The sequence below is a fragment of the Numida meleagris genome, chromosome 9 (genome assembly GCF_002078875.1).
Source record: "Numida meleagris isolate 19003 breed g44 Domestic line chromosome 9, NumMel1.0, whole genome shotgun sequence".
In the NCBI taxonomy this organism is placed as follows: Eukaryota; Metazoa; Chordata; class Aves; order Galliformes; family Numididae; genus Numida; species Numida meleagris.
In genome coordinates this window covers 19,327,504-19,343,755 of record NC_034417.1, presented here as the reverse complement: position 1 = coordinate 19,343,755, position 16,252 = coordinate 19,327,504, and the positions used below count along the sequence as shown (strand labels likewise).

At 55.1% G+C, this 16,252-nt stretch overlaps 1 long non-coding RNA gene across 1 annotated transcript; it reads left to right on the top strand.

Moving 5' to 3' along the window:
* LOC110403593 lies at window positions 5,751–11,710 on the top strand. The gene is made up of 2 exons (XR_002441751.1): window positions 5,751–11,551; window positions 11,625–11,710. It is a non-coding gene; the product is annotated as an uncharacterized LOC110403593 (long non-coding RNA).

Sequence of the window (16,252 nt, the reverse complement as noted above, 5' to 3'; positions counted from 1 at the left end):
CGGGTCCGTCCCCGCTGCAGCCCACGGGTGCTGCTTCGTGCACCGCTGCAGCCTCGTGCAATGGTGCTGTACCCGATGCAAATCACCTGCACCTTTGCTGAGGGAAGCAAGAAGCTCACTGGGAGAGGTGCACATCCAGCTGACTCGCAGGTTGATGCACAATGTGACCGCTCTTTGGCACTCAGGGGACAGGATGCACGCAGGTAGCAGAAGTGCTGGTCCGCTGCAGCGAGCAGAAGCAATGTGCTGGCAGGGTCACAGCATGCTCCCTGCACCCCTCCCTGCAGGACGCAGCAGCATGCAGCTGTTTACGTGCCTCATTGCAGCACACCTTGTTGCAGCAGGCCTCGTTGCAAGCTGGGAGATGCCATGCAAAGGCTGAGTCTCTAATGGGCTCTGTACCCGGTGCCACTGGGGCCGTGGTGACATCCAGCTCTGCACACAGGGACGCACGGGGCTGAGTGGCCGTCCCAGAAGTGCGATGGATTCGGTGCTGCACATAGATGACATCTCATCCCTCCCAATGGGAGAGACAGGGAGAGCGCTCTGAATGATTCCTTAGGCTTAAAGCACGATAAATCAGCTTACTCTTTAGAAAGAGAGACAGATGAATGTTTTTAAGGCTTTATTCCTGATGCTCTTCATCAGGGCACTTGATATCTATTAAAAACAAATCGCTGTGGATTTTCACAATAACTCTGGAGGTGAGTTGTGTTTTTCTAAGCACTTCACACAGTGCTCATTGAGCCCAAAAGAAGCGATGCTGATTGATACGTTATTCACAGGCCGGATTTCTTGATTGATACAGATATTTTCTTTCTTGGCACGCATTTGCCCAGCCCTTCAGGTGAGTTAACACGGGGGAAATGTACTGCCCCTGGGCTGCTGTGTGCCTGGGGCTGGCTGTGACTTGGTGGCTCTTGGACACATGGTGTCTCCTGGGCATGCAGTATCTCCTGGTAGCACAGCATCTCCTGAACACTTGATGTCTCCTGGACACATCGTTTCTCCTGGGTACATTGTTTCTCCTGGGTGTGATTGTCTCCTGGACACATGGTATCTCCTGGATACATGGTTTCTCCTGGGCACATGAAGGCTCTTGAGTACATGATGTCTCCTGGACACATAGTTTCTCCTGGGCATTGTGTCTCCTGAATACAGTGATGTCTCCTGGACACAGAGTATCTCCCAGACACACACGTCTCCCGGTCACCCCAGCAGAAGCTCCCTGTAAGCCTGTCCGGTGTTGGGCTGAGCACTCCTCACCTCTTGCGCTGCCATTGGGTGACATCTTGTTGGGAGCTGGGGGTGTCCCCTGTCCCGGTGCCTCCAATGGGCTCTTGGCACTGCTTGGGGCAGTGAGCATTAGGGCTGTGCCATGCAAAACAGGCCGGTTGCTGGTCATTTAGCACAGGTCTTGCACTGCGTGGTGCGCAGCTCCTTCCTCACGGTTACATTGCTGAGCAGCTGAGTTGTATTTTTGTGCTCCGTGGTATTTCTCTCATGGTTTCCAATAAAAGCAGAAAAGGAATCTGAAAACTTTCCACAGCCAGCTTTAATTACTTTCTAGATTTGAAGAACAAAGAGCTCGAAGGTGTTGAGGACCGCTTCAAATTAAAACTCTGCTCGCAGTGGAGGTGACGATGGGGGGATGGCAAAGTGGCTGTGCCCACACGAGGGGAAAATGTGCTTGGTCTTCTTGTGCTTGGTCAGCAGCACAGGATCTGCTGGAGAATGTCCACCCCAACAAGGTGGTTTCGCTTCAGAGCTCGGCACACAAGGATAATGAATATTACCCTTTATTAAATCCGTTTTTTGTTGTTGCTTCTAGCTTTGCATTTTGCTCGGGGCGGGGGGGATGGGAGCGGGGGGGGGAAGCTTTCTGTGGTCAACGTCTGCTTCAAGTTGAAACTTTGTATTTGGGAAGTTTGGGCTAAAACAAGGCAACCACATCTGAGAGCCATGGGAGGGAAGCAGTCTGCTTTGACGCGTTTGAAAAGCAAAAGACAATGCACTCAGCGGGCTGCTGGGCTGCAATCTGCATGGGCTGCAGTGCAGGGAGTGCACACAGAGGGGGTGCAGGGCAGGGGTGCTGTTGGCTGCCCTGGTGTGTGCTGCCTCTGGGGTTGTTCTGCCCTCACACACATAGCAAACAGCGTAAGTTGCTCCTAAATGCAGGTCTCCATCAGCCAGAAGCAAGCACCACCAAAGGTGAACCCATTAGTTGCTTGGTGTTATCCTTGGGGTGATGCACTGCAGCTGTGTGGGTGACACTGAGATTCAAAGCACCTGCCCCATTTCTTTAGCTCCTGGGAGGAGGAGTTTCTCATGGCTCTGCATCCTCCTCTGCACTGCTCTCCCTTTTGCGTTGCCTTTATATGAGTGCTGCAATAAGAAGCTGCTGCAAATGCAGAAATGCTGAAAATTCTGTGGCTGTGAGATGCCTCCTTCTGTGGGAACCCTCCTCCATCACTCTCCAAGGGCACTCTCCCCTCCTCTTGGGCCTGCAGCACCTTTAGCACAGAGGCCAGAGCCCTCTGAGCTGGAACACACCCAGGAGAGAGCAGTGCATCCCCAAGGACAGCATGGGCTCGGGAATGGTGAGGTTCCCTACAGGCAGTCAAATGGGAGCAGGTGGCTTGATTCCATCCTTTGTTCTGGGGGCTCTGAGACTGCCCTTTGTGACATGGGAGCATCCCAGGACCGGTGTCATTGCTGTTCTGCTGCATTTCTGTTGGACAAAGCCATCCCTGGCATGAAAATCTGTGGTGCTGTCAGCCATGACAGCTGGGTTCTGCAGCAGTGCATGGAGCTGACAGAGCTGCGGGTGGAGGTGCTCAGGCTGCACCCACACAGGAGCACATCACTGATGTTGGGCTTATTTCATGGTCCCAGGCTCCTCTTCCTCTCTCTGCTGCAGTTTGGCCCTGCGGAAGCAGAAAAGCTCTTTCCCAGTAAAACACAGGCAGTTCCTCCCGGGCTCTCTGCAAATGTGGCACTGCATTCATCTTAGAGGCTCTCAGAGAGAGGAGCAGATATTTAAATGGAAATCCGGTCACGTTATTAAGCACAGAGCAGCGAATTTATTCTGGTCATTTATTATTGATAGGTAACATGACATTATTTTAATAGCGTGCTCTGATCCCGCTGCAGCGCAGCGGGCGGGGATGGCAGCGAGCTCAGGGGACCCGAAGCTGTTCCCTGGGTTTCTGCAGGCTGGGGCTGCTCTCAGAGCCCACCTGCAGCCCTGGGTGCAGCCGTTCCCAGCTTTGAGCCCCCAGCACCCGCCGGTAGCCACACAACCCACCAGGCTGCAAACAGCGGCTGTGCAGCGGCTGTCTGGGACTGCGCGGATAACACGGCTGTTGTTGGGGCTGCTGCATGGCTGAGGGGTTGTGTACGGGCTCCCCCTGAGGCGAAGGAAGGGGAAATTGCATGGGATATTGGGGCGCAGGGAGCCCTCCGGCTCTGCCGGACGGCGTTAATCAACCCGCGAAGCCTTGCTGAACTAATCACAGCCTGTGCCTTGGTGCGGCTGCTGCTCCCTGCAGCACTCAGCTCTGCACCGCTGAGCACCGTGGGGCTGCCTCTGCCCCACGTCGTGGCTGTGGATGAGCCCCCGGTGCCCAACCACCGCAGCAGAGCTGAGCCCTGCAGAGCTCCCAGCGCTGCTCAGTGCGACGCTCCATCCCCGTGCAGCTCTGTGCAGTGTTTGCTCTGGGTTATGATGGAGAGGGCCCTGGAAATGAAAAGGAATATTTTCTCTTTGAAAAGGAGAGGGAGCGTGCCTGCTGTGTTAAACCAGAGCGCGGGGCATGAAGAAGCGCGCGGGCGATGAGAAGCTTCCTGCAAGCTCGTCCCGTGTAATTGGGATGAGAGCTGCTCTGTGCCACGCGGTGACGGCGGTCACGGGGGGGAATGCGTGCACACAGCCACAGAGCTGCTGGGACACCGCTACCAGCCCCTGCACAGGCCACCAGAAATTAAAGAGATGCCGTTAATCCGAGCTGGATATGAAGCAGGACACACGAGCTCATCTGGTTGGTCCGGAGCGCTTCTGGTGTCGGGTTCAATTGGAATAAACAAGCGGTGCTCGCCCGCGCCGGGCTGTGGGAGCACAGCGCATTGCTGGGAGCCAGCGGCTGCCGCGCTCCCCCGTGAGCACCACTTGCCCAATTCCTGCTCGTTTTTAAACACAGGCAGTTGTGAAACGGAGAGGGTACTCAGGGGTACTCATTACCACTTCTGCTTTGCGAGAGTTTGCCTCTAATGCCCATAAAAACACTCCTCGCTCTCACGAGGGATTCCACGTTAAATATTCAGGGCAGATTACAGCGAGAACCACGCAGGAGAGGGAAGGGAGGAAAAAAAAATGTATAAACTGTTGGGTTGCTTTAATGACAGAGCCGGAAAGGTTAACGCGGGGGGGGGGGGGGGGGTGCTGCTGGCTGCAGCACGAAAACTCAAAGGAAGGGGCTGGTGGGTGCTGCTGTGCTGGAGGTGCAGGCTCATCATGGAGCCAGGTTTGCTCGCTGCTGTGCAGAGCTGGCAGCCCCGAGGAGGGGCCTGGAGCCGCTTTGTTGGTGTGTGCTGTGCCATGGCTGCATGCACTGGGGGTTCTCTCAGTATGTTGTCACTGCTTTGTCACCCGGCCCTGCCTCCAGATGGAGGCCTGTGGCTCCCAGTGCCCACGCTGTGGAACAACGGACACGGGCACGGAGCATCCCTGTTCCCAGCTGAGCGCTGGCATCCCTGTTCACACTGAGCTCACAGCTGAGCATTAGGATGTGGCTTTGCTACTGGTGCAGGTTTTCCCCTGGTGAGGAAGTGCCACAGTAAAACAATTCAGAACCCACCAAAGCTCCCGAGAGGGCATTTCCACTGTGCAGATGGCACCACCCCCCAGAAGAACTGGGCTGTTTCTCTCGCACATTCTCCCCCTGTGTCATTGTTTTCCTCCCCCTAATTGCAGAGTGCAGCCCCAGCTGGCAGCGAAGCAGTGCTGTGTGTGAGCCCAGAGCCCCCTCCCACGGGGAATGCTGGGGGCTGCATGGGGGCAGCTGGGAGCCGTGGGGAGCCGGGCTCAGTGTCCTGCGGGGCCTCCAATCACTCAGGGTTTTCTCCCCATCTCCCAGCACCCAGCCGCTGCCTTTCCCCATGCCAGCAGCACCTGTAGCGCTCCGAAACAGAGCTGGTGAGTCACGAGCCACCCACATCGAGTGCATAGTAACCCACAGGGGAAAAGCACCGGCTTTCAACACCCGCGTGCAGGAAGGGTTGCCCGCTGCTGCGCCCACCCGGCCCCGCACCAGTGGGAAGCGGAGCCTGGGAGCATGGCAGCCCCTGCCCTGGCACCGCCTGCGATGGAGCCCGTCCCACCCTGCAAAGCGGGGGTGCTGGGAGGGGGCACCGCTTTGCCCAGCTGCGTGCTGCTGGTAGTGCTGCGCGTGGAGCGGACGCGGCCCCTCTGTCCCAGCTCGGCGCAGCAGGTGCTGGCGCACGTGGCCCCGAGGAGCGCCGCGGGTCGCTGTGGTTTCGTGCTCATAAGCAAATGGATTTGCGGCTTCGGCCGATTGACTCAGAGCTGAAGTGTTACTTGGCGAGCGGAGGAGAACTGCCACCCCCAGCGCTGCTCCCCGTGCAGCCGCGTCGGCACATCGCGCATCACGAGCGGCAGTTTAAGGCAGGATGTGGCCGTGGTTTCTTTTCCTTTTCTTTTTTTTTTTCTTCTTTTTTTTTTTTGATGGGGACTTTTTTTTTTTCCCCCTTCAAACCAAGGTTCTCTCTAAAGAAAACAAAGCTCTGTGGCCTGGTGCTGGCCTGGGGGGCCGCGCTGCTCTGCACAAGGAGTGGAAGCTGTTGTGCTGGAGCTGCTCCAGCAGGGAGAGCAGGTTCTGCTCCTGCCCCACCACGGCTGCAGATGGGAGTCCTCTGGTGTGAGGGGATGGGGAAGGGGATGGAGTTGGGGTTGTGGATGGGTTTGGAGATCGGATGGGGGTGGAGGTGGGGATGCCAGTCCCACTTCCCCGGGACGTGGGGACCGCAGCGTGGGAGGGGACCCAGTCTGCGGCTGCTGGAGGCCTCACCGGAGCAGGGCTGGTTTCTGGTGAGTCATTTGAGAACTCGTCTCAGTACAAACATGGCCCTGCACCCTGGGATTGTGCCTGGGGCCCCGCTGCTGCCTGGTGCTGAAATGAATAAATGCTGCCCGTGAAATGAACAAACGCTGCCCTGCAGCTCTGTGCGTCCAGTGCGCGGGAGCTGCTCTGTCGGTGCCATGGCTGCAGGCGCTGCCTGTGTCCTCATGGGTCTGAGGGTGAAACGTGGTTGTTTTGGGGTGAAAGCAGCTCATTTTCCCTCCTCTCTTTCTGTGAAGGCTGTTCTGCGTTTTGCTTGGCTGGTGGCAGGCAGGAAGGTTTTGCAGAGCTGGAGTGCAGGGGCGGCAGGGGAAGGTGTTGAGGCAGTGGCAGCAAGCTTGCAAACCACAGCAGAACCCCATGGAGCGGTGCTGCCCTGCAGCCTGGGGGGGGGGGGGTTGTTGTGAAACACCACTGGTGTCTGTGCAGGAGCTGAGCTGATGGGGGAAAATCCAGGACTGGGACCCAGGCTGGCAGCTAAGTGAGGGCAGTGGAGACAGGACAGTGCTACCCTCGGCATCCATTGCATATGCTTGGGGTGTGGACCTCTCTGGCTGTGCCCAGCTGGCTCTGGCAGCCCACAGAAGCCCAATTTCTCCCCTCAGAAAGCCCGCTCCTCATCTGGGGGTCAATGTTGCCCATGCAGGCAGAAGTGAGCTTGTGCCCTGCCTGCTGATGAAGCAGGAGCAGGGTCTGTGCTTGTCACAGGTGCGACCAAACTCCCCGTGCCCCATCATGTCCCTGGCTGCCCCTCCTTCCCCGCCACAGCTGTGCCCCATCACCACCTTACATCTTCACTGCTGTTTTTTTCCTAGCTTGCTCCATGCCCACATGCCACAGGAGCTCCCTGAGCCCCTCCCATGGCCCCGTGCAGGGCTCCATCCCCTTCATCGCACCGGGGCGACTGCCGGTAATTGGGAAGGAAGTGGTTTGTGGAAGGGTGACAGTGATGAGCTGGTTCAGAAGTGTGGCTATGGCTTGAGGTTTGTGCTTTGGAAAGCTGACTAATTTCCACCAGAAGTGAGGCCACAAGAAAAAAAGAGTCCTCAGAGATGGCTCTGCCTCTGACCTTCTGACACGGGTGCTGGGAGGGGCCAAGGGCTGGGCAACACGGGCAAGCCCAGTGTTCACCTCCTGTTCCACCGGGATACGCTTCCATCTCCTGCTTTCAGGGTTCCTTGGGCTTTTCCCCACTGGGGCCATAGGTTTCTCTAAATGCTTTGTCTTTGTAGCCTGCAAATATCATCTTCTAACATGCAAAATCTCCCTTTTTAGTTTTTGTGGGCACAAACGCCTGCAAACGATATGGCTTTGGCATGGGGAGAATGCTGAAAGAAAATGAAGCCCATCCAAATGCCTGCTGAAATGTGTCCTTTTCCTTTGTGCAAAGAGGGGGGAATGGATAAGGGAGCGATGAAAGGCCCCAGCTGTGTCTCTGTGGGGCTGGAAAGGCAGACCCCAACAGCAGATGAGGCCCTGCAAATTTCTTCCCTCAATGCAATTGAGTCTCACGGGTGGCAGGATGCAATTTGTGTTTGAGTTTGGCTTTCTAGTGAAACTCTTGGCTTGTCACTCTCAAGGCACAACAAGCTCCTTAAATAGCAGGCTAAATTTCTCCACCTAGCCTAAAAAAATAAAACAGTACTCTGCCAAATGAAAGGACATATTCCAGTATTCTTTGTTGTTGCAACAAATTGGGTGGATACTGTCAGACTTCTGCGTTCTGGGAATACTTCCAGAGCCTCTCTTTGTGTGCAAGTCGGTTACCATGTAATTGTCAACTTAAATTGCAGTGTTGGATAACTCCGCTTCGGCTGTAAGCTAATCTGCCTCGCTGGTGCCTTCGCCTGCAGCGTGTGGGCAGTGAGCTGCACGGCTCCTCCTGCGCGGGGCAGAGGGCACTGTTGTGTTGGGTCAATGTTGCATTGGGGCAATGTTGCATGGAAGCAAGGTCAGTTCGGGGCAATGTCACACTGGGGCAGTGTTGCATTGGGTCAGTGTTGCCTTGGGGCAGTATCCTGCTGGGTCTATGTTGCATTGGGGCAATATTATGTCGGGTCAATGTTGCATTGGGACAATATCCTGTTGGGTCAATGTCGCACTGGGGCAATGTTGCATGGGAGCAATATCATGTCGAGTCAATGTTGCGTTGGGACAATATCCTGTTGGGTCAATGTTGCATGGGAGCAATGTCACTTTGGGGCACTGTGGCATTGGGGCAATATCATGTCGGGTCAGTGTTGCTTTGGGGCAATATCATGTTGGGTCAATGTTACAATGGGGTAATATTGCTTTGTTGCTTTGGGGCAATGTTGCATGGGAGCAATGTCACGCTGGGGCAATGTTGCATTGGAGCCCCTGTGCTGTGGGTGCTGGCCCCTTGGCTAAAGCCCTGCCCAGCACTGAGAGGTTTTGATCCCCCTCGTGTGGCTGGGGCTGTCCCAGGCATGGCCCTCACACCCCACGTGCCGCTGTCTGCGGTGGAGGAGAGATAAAAGGTTGCTTTCGATGCAGTGGGAATCGTGTTCACCCTCTTCCTTCCTCTTTCGAATTGGCAGCTTGTTTTGTTGTGTTTGTTTTAGCCTGAATCCCAATGACAATTAGTGCTAGAAGGCTAGATTAAGCTGTTTTTACTTGTTTTCTTTTTCACTTTGATTTCCACCTCCTCCAAATTCTTAATCCTACTGAATATTTCATCTCTTGTAACTCTGTCAATTGAAAGTCCCCCAGCGGGACGCACAGGACCAGCACTATTAGAGCTGCTTTGCTGTAGCTAATGCTGCTCAGCGCTGGGCTGAGTTTGTTGCGCAATTTATTTCAGACGAGCAAACCACAGCATCCGCTGCAGCACCAACCGCGCAAGCGGCCTGGGAACGGCGCCGTGCAGCAAACGAGAACTTCGGTGGCTGATGAGAAAGCAGAGCACCCCTCGTTCCCAGCCCGCTCCTCCTCCCACTGCACGCGATGGTTGCAGGTGGGAACCTCCCGTGGTGCCGCGGTCCCACCGCTGCCATAGGGATGGTGCTGCTGGGGTTGGCTGCTGGGGGTCCCCTCTGCTGGGTTGGTGTGGGGCACAGAGCTGGGGATCCTGCCCCGCTGTTCATGGTTCCCCAGCAGAAATCACACTTCTGGCTTTTTTTTTTCCCCCCGGAGGCAGGGCTTCCCAGGGTGCTCTTGGACTTGTTGGGGTTGGCTTTTCTTTTTTGTGCTATAAACTTGAACGCCATTGTCAAAATGTCTCAGTAGGGAACTTCACTCATGTCAAAAAGGCATTTCCCAGCTTGAACTGCTCTGGGCTGACAGTGCTCGGGGCTGCCCATCCCAACAGACACTTTCTCACTTCTGCTGCCTCGCACGGCCTGGAGAAGGGCTGTGCATGGGGTCAGCGGGGAGCACTGCCTTTTACCCCCCAGAGCACTCCTCAATATCCCATCAGCGCACAGGGACATTCCCCCAGGAGGAATCGAGCTGCTCACACATCCTGCCACCTCTGACACGAAGCAGGGCTGCAGCAGGCTCTGCCAGCAGCTACCGGCGCTCACAAAGCTTCACCACTCCTCACCTGCTCTGTCTGTTCCTTATCAAGAGCCCCAAAGTGGCTGCAACCACTCCAAGCGCCAGCAACCCACTCCAAGCGCTGCTGCCAAGGGAGCGGCGGTGGCATATGTTTGCTCTCAGTGCAAGGTTACAGTCTCTACTCATTAGAAGTTCCTCTCCTCATTTTTGGGGCATATGTGGAAGAGCAGGGTGCCAAGCTGGCAGCGCGTGGCGGAGCAGGGAGGGCTCTGTGAGGCGTCGGCGTTTGCTCTTGTGCTTCTGTCCATGGTTGGTCTGCACTGAGCAGCACAGCACATGGTGTCAGAGCAGTGCTGGGGTGCAGGGATCCATGGACGGCTCCCAATGCTCCATCAATGTGCAAATGTGACTCCGGGCCCAGGCTGGCTCGCAGGCAGACGCCGCAGTGATTGGAGCTGCGTGGGCACCATGCAGAGCCGGGTCATTCTGCACATTCCTCAGTAATGGCCTGATGGCTTTGCAGGATCTGCAGCCCGAAGTAATGGCTCATTGCTGAACCATAAGTGGTCGTACCGTCCTTGGGATTTATTGTAGGCCAAGGGATTAATTTCCTGAAATATATGGTCATGATGTTGAGGTTAAATTAAGATCTCATTCAAAAGGATTCTTTTATCATATTTAATTTGTAACCCTTTTTCTGCAGCCATTTTACAGCTTTTCCTCCCCCTCCCTTCGATGTTCAGTGTCATGTTTCCAGGAAGAATCTTATTTCATGCAGACTAATAGCATTTTTCAGTACAACCTTTTACGGTTCTCCCCGTTCGAGTTTCTTCTGTCTCGGTTGCTCGTACACAACGAGGTCTTAAATCCTCCCTTAGAAAATAGAGACGTCGATGCAAAAGCACCCAGAGCTGCTGGCAGACCCGGATCCATCCCTTCTCCTTCCCCACACCCCCTCCAATCTGCTGTAACAAAAAGCCCTTTTACTTCGGAGCTGGAGCACGCTGATAGGACGCATGTCAGGTAAACCCTACAGGACGTTTTTACACTGGGTGATAAGCCTATAAAAGTGGGTCTGGTTCCACGCTGGCCTTGCTTTGCCCTCCATGGTGTCATGAAATGGACAGGTGGACCTGCTGCACTCTGGGATGCCAGAGGTGCGTTGGGCAGCGCTGGGTTCAGGATGTGGCCCTTTGGAGGAGCACATCACCCGGTCACTGCTCGCCTCGTGCACGGCCTCCCCGCCTGCAGCACTGCTCCTGTTCTGAGCAGCGCATGCTTTAATTGTGCCGGGCTGTCTGGCCAGGACAGCTGTGGAAAACCAATCTTTGGTCCCCAGATCTGGTCCCACGCTGGAAGAAAACAAAGCGGCCCTTTTCAGAGTGGGTGGATGTCCAACAGGTGATGTACAAAAGGCATTTGGGAGCGGGTAGGGAGGAGACGGCGCTACAGAGCGGTGGGCTGTGCACGGCTCTGTGCGCGCTGCTCCTTCACTGCCTGGGTCAGGGCTGCATGGCACCGCGGGGGAAGTGCATCCTTCTGTTTGCTGGGGTGAGTTTTTCTCCCTGCCCTGATCACCAGAGCCAAGCGCACACGGGCACCTGCGTGTGCAGGACAGCACCAGGGGCACGGAGCACGCAGCCCCCAGGTGCTGGGCTCTGCCCAGGGGCACTGGGGTGAGCGTGACCCCCATGGAGCACAGACCCCAGCCCCATAGCACATCCTCCTGGCACTCCACAGGGCGGGAGGACAAGCAGCCCTAAAGCTCGCCCGGTTTGCAGAGGCTTCTCTGTGCCATGCAGAGCCAACGTGAGCGCCTGGAGCGGGCACACCTGCACGCAGGGAGCAGCCCAGCCCCACCGCAGCCTGCAGCCCTGCCTCGTTGCCGGCGTTTGCTGGTTTGTACTTTTTTTTTTTCCCCCTCCAGAAGTGCTGATGGACAAGTTGAGTAACCGTATCTGCTCGTTACAGGACATCTTGAGGCTGATTGCGGAGGTCAGGACTCAACTGGAAAGACCGCAACGGGTTGCTGACTGGCATCCACGGCCCAGATAAGATAAAAACAACTGATGACAGCGGGGAAGTGAAACAGTCATCTCAGCACTTGGATTAGTGCCCGGCGAGAAGGAAGGGATAAAAACGAGGAGGGCCGTCAGGGAGGGGAAGGGGGTGGAATACGGATGAGAATAGAAACTCTGGAAAAAAGCTATCAGGAGGCAGCAGAGCTGGGTGTTAAATATTTATGAATTAGCGGCACTCGTCGCGCCCTCCCTGCGCCGTGTGGGCATGGGGATGAAGTGACCACGTGGCTGTGGCTGGGCAGCAGCAACCCCGTACAGAACCAATGCAGGTGAAGAGGAGAAGGATAAATGAGGCGCTACAAAAGCCGCTATTATTATTCCAAAAATTCTGCTGAAGAGCATCGGGGTAATTAAATCATAATTGCTTCTTGCTCAGCCGGAGTGACATTGTGAGTGGCTGAAGGTGGTGAGGAGAGAAAGGGGAAATTTAGCTGCTGCTCCGCTCACAATGGGGCGGCCCCAAACCCACTGGGCCCCCAACTTTCTGCCCACAGCCTCTGCTCGGGGCTGGTCCTGCTCTGTGCCCCGCATGGTGCTGGCACAGCCCAGGTGTGCACCATGCCTGGGTGTGAGGAGCCGATGTGCCAAACCTGAGAGCTTTAGGGGAGCCATTCCCAACCGTGAGACAAACAGCGTGCAAATCCTGTAAGTGCTTCATTACACGGCGGTGTTATGTAACGTTCCAAGGGGCCAATGTGACCTGGCAGCATGCAGGAGCCATGGTGATGAAGTTTAAAAACCTGAACCTTCCCAGCACACGGCTCCAGGGCGGGTTTTCTCTTCCCCACCGTAACAGCTGCGTAGGGATGAGAGGCTGCTTTCAGCTCTGCGTATGTTCTGAGTTCTGCTGGAGTTTCCTCTTTTTTGTTTCAAAGTCACAGAACCACTTGGTGCATTCCAAAGCGTTGTGGAATGAGGTCCTCCTGCACAAGGGCGCAGCTGAGCAGCAGTTCAGCAGGGACGTGGGGATGCCAGGACTCAAGGCGCAGAGCATCCCCGGGCTGTGGGTACTGTGAGGGCCGCAGCTCTGCAGCCCCTTACCAACCATCCCATCCGTTCTGCTGGGAGCATGAGACAAAACCCACCGTGGTGCTCATGGTTTCATGGAAAAGAGCATCCCTGCTGCAGTGGGCTGGAGGATGGCTGTGTAGAAACCCCTCGTGGGAAGCACTGGCCTTTGGCACCATGAGGCTCCCACCCGCTGTGTTTATTTTCATTTCTTTGGTACCTGTAAGACGAGGCACCTGGCAGTGCTATGGATGAGGAGTGAGCCGAGGAGCTGCCTGCTCCCACGAGGCTGGGAATGCCGCGATCTGCCTGAGCTGGGCACGTCCCCTGAGGAGCTCTGGGAGCGATCCTAGCTGGAAAACTCAGGATTTATGCTCCTACAAAAGTAGATACGTTTTGCTATGCACATGGGGCGTCCCTGCACAGGATCCCAGTGGCACAAGTGGGCACACTGTGCCCGCAGCCATCCCCGGTCCTGGCGCCGGCTGGAAGGCGACGGGAGGAGGAAAAGGGCTCTGGAGACGCAGACAATAAAAGTCTCCGCGTTCCACTGAAGTTTCTTGAGCAACTGGCATTTGCCCATAAATGTACTTAAGCAGAAAATCACCAGAAAAGTGCTATAATCTGACAGATTTTTCACAGGCTTAAATATTCATGAATTAAAAGAATTGGCAGAATTTTCTACATTATTAGCTTTCAGCATGGCTACAGGAGCAGTTGGTGCACTGGCTGCTCTTCAAAAACTATTAATCTAGTCTGTCATCACAGCAGCCATTTTTTAATTAGCTACTTTGCTGAACGATCTGGTGCAGCAGCGAGACTGGAACATTTACGTGGTATTAAAGTTTTAAAGGTGCCCCTTTCCATTTTTAGGCAAAGTTCTGTAACGCAGCAATAGGGAAAGCGAGGCGGAGGCGGATTGCTCCGCTCCAATGGTTAACGGCTGCTTTTATTTTGGAAAATCACGTCTTGGAATACAGAGCCGCTTCTACGAGGAGGAGAAATTGCGTGAAATAAATTGGTTTCTTTAAACCGAAGTTCACAGCATTCCTTCCCAGTGAAATCAAGAGGAGATGTTTGGAGCCGGAGCGTTGCGTGCGGATCTCATGGAAAATGAGGGGGCATGGCACTGCCTGCGGCGGGCAGGATTTATTGCTGCCAGCCCTACGGGGCGATGGCAGCGGGTGGGGGATCCGTGTGGCTGCTGAGCTGAGCTCCCTCCTGCTGCCCAGCTCCTCGCTGCACACAGTGCTGAGCTCTGGAGGGCTGGGGTGGTCCCTTCCCAAAGGGAGAGGCTGGGGTGAGCTGGCTGCCATGGGAACGTGGGGCTGCTTGAAGCCGTGCCCCCAGCACTGGTACCCCATCCCAGCACTGATACCTCATCCCCAGCACTGCTGCCCCAACCCTGGTGATGGTACCAAATCCTCAGCACTGGTACCCCATTCCCAGCTCTGGAACACCAATGCCAGCACTGGTGCCCATCCCTGGTGGTGGGCTTGCCTGAGAGCAGAGCTGGGTCTGTGCTGGCCTTGTGCCCTGCGTTTGTCAGCCCAAAACATGTCACAGGGCTCAGCCCTGAGCTGCTCCTGGCTCTGGAGAGGGGGTTGCTCCCAAACAGCTGGAAACAGTAGCCAAAGCTGGTGTTCAGTAAACCACGTGCTCTGGCTTGGAGGGTGGACAACCCAACCCTTCTGTCTCTGCTGTCCCCAGTGCTGGGTGATGGCAGTGGTGCAGAAGCACATGGGGAGGGTGCTCTTGGTCCCCATCCCAGGTGCTGTGGGACCCCGCAGTGCCATCCCCAAGGGGACACGTGGCGAGCTCAGATCCTGGCCCCAAGCACGGCGGTTTACAGGTGTAGCTCTGGGCTTTCCCATCCAAACTTCGTCACCCAGACATTAACACAGTCCCTCCTTAGCCCTGCTTTGCTCTCTGTGCCAGAGCTGCTGCTCTCCTGAGTTATTTGCATGTGAAAACTCAGCAAAATTATGTCTTTACGGTGGTTTTAAATGCATCGCTTTTTGGCACTGGTGGGTGCCTCTCTGCTGCTGGGTCATGACAGAGCTTTCCTTTGGGTGCTGCAGTGCCAGTGTCCTGCTGCCTGCAGACTGAGAAAGGCACACTGGAAGTTTGACTTTTCTTTCCCATTGTCATGCAAAGAGAGCGGTGTAAAGAAATTGATGGTTCCAATGCCAGTGCTGTGCACGTAGCATCCTCAGAGCTGCTCTTTGTACGCCCTTCTGCCATGAGAAGTCATTTTAAAGGAGGTTTCCCTTTTCCTTGACTTGATATCATGGAAGGGAACATGAACCGTTTGGCTGCTGTGAATCTCATACCCTGCACGGAGATCCCAATTCCACGGAGAAGGGGAGGGGGAAACCCCACTCTATGGCTCCAAGGCAGGAAAAATGGGGAAACGTTCCCAGAAAAACTCTTTGCGGTGCGATAATTTTCATGTGGTTTTCTGGGTTTGGATTGCTCGGTGGGTTTTGTCTCCCATGGGCTGTTCCACTCCTCCGCTCAGTTCCTTCTGCTCCAGGGCTGGGAAGCCCGAATCCCACCGAGCAGCCCTTGTAGGGTTGGTGATGGGAACGGGGGCAGCCAGCGCTGCTGTGCTCCATCACTATGAATTCTTTCTTAATCCTTCATCATTTTTAATACGCAGTCACTTAAATGAGGCACACACCCTTCTTGGCAATTATTTGTAATCGTCCCCTGTGAGTTCTTGAACAAAACACTCTTTATTAATACTTAAAGCTTCTAAAAGCATTGCAGATCAGATGGAGATACTCTATCCAGCGGGCTGCACCACGCACTGCAGCCCGTTAATTAAATTTGCTAGATAGGATTATTTATTAGAAGAATATGCTCAACATGTTCTCTCAAATGTGGGGCTGTCCCGTGCTTTCCGTGGTGTCATACGCGGCGCTGCTATTTACATAGTGGGAAAAATGAGCTTTTCCATTCGGATCCAAATGAACATCTGAGAGAAATGAGTGTGCTCGTGGAGGATCACCCTGCTGCAATCCCACTGCGTGAAGCTCTGCGCGGTTGGAAGGAGCAGGGGAGGAGGAGAGCACTGCTGAAGAGCGTGAGGGCGATGGGAACGGGGGGGTGATGGGTGGGGTGGGGCTGGGATGGAGCTGCTCTGCCCCACGGAGAGCCCCGCTGCTGGGGCTGCTCAGCGCAGAGCCCCTCGGTCTGAGGTCCAGGAGATGCAAAGGAACTTGCTATCTATTAAAAAAAAATCAGCTGTATCTCTCCGTGTTTGAACAATGGGGCCATATGTGTTTCTTCTCATTAAAACTATTTTTTCTTTTTTTAAAGGATCTCCACTGCAGAAACAAGCGTGGAAGCCGATGTAATTAAAGGCTTCTTTTTCCCCAGCCGTGGTCCTCCGGCCTTTGAAGAGCGCGGGGATCCCTGCGGAATGCTCTGAACTCTGCAATATTTTGATAGCTGCAATAACATCATCAAAAGATGCTTTCATGACGAGAGCACCTTGTGCGCATT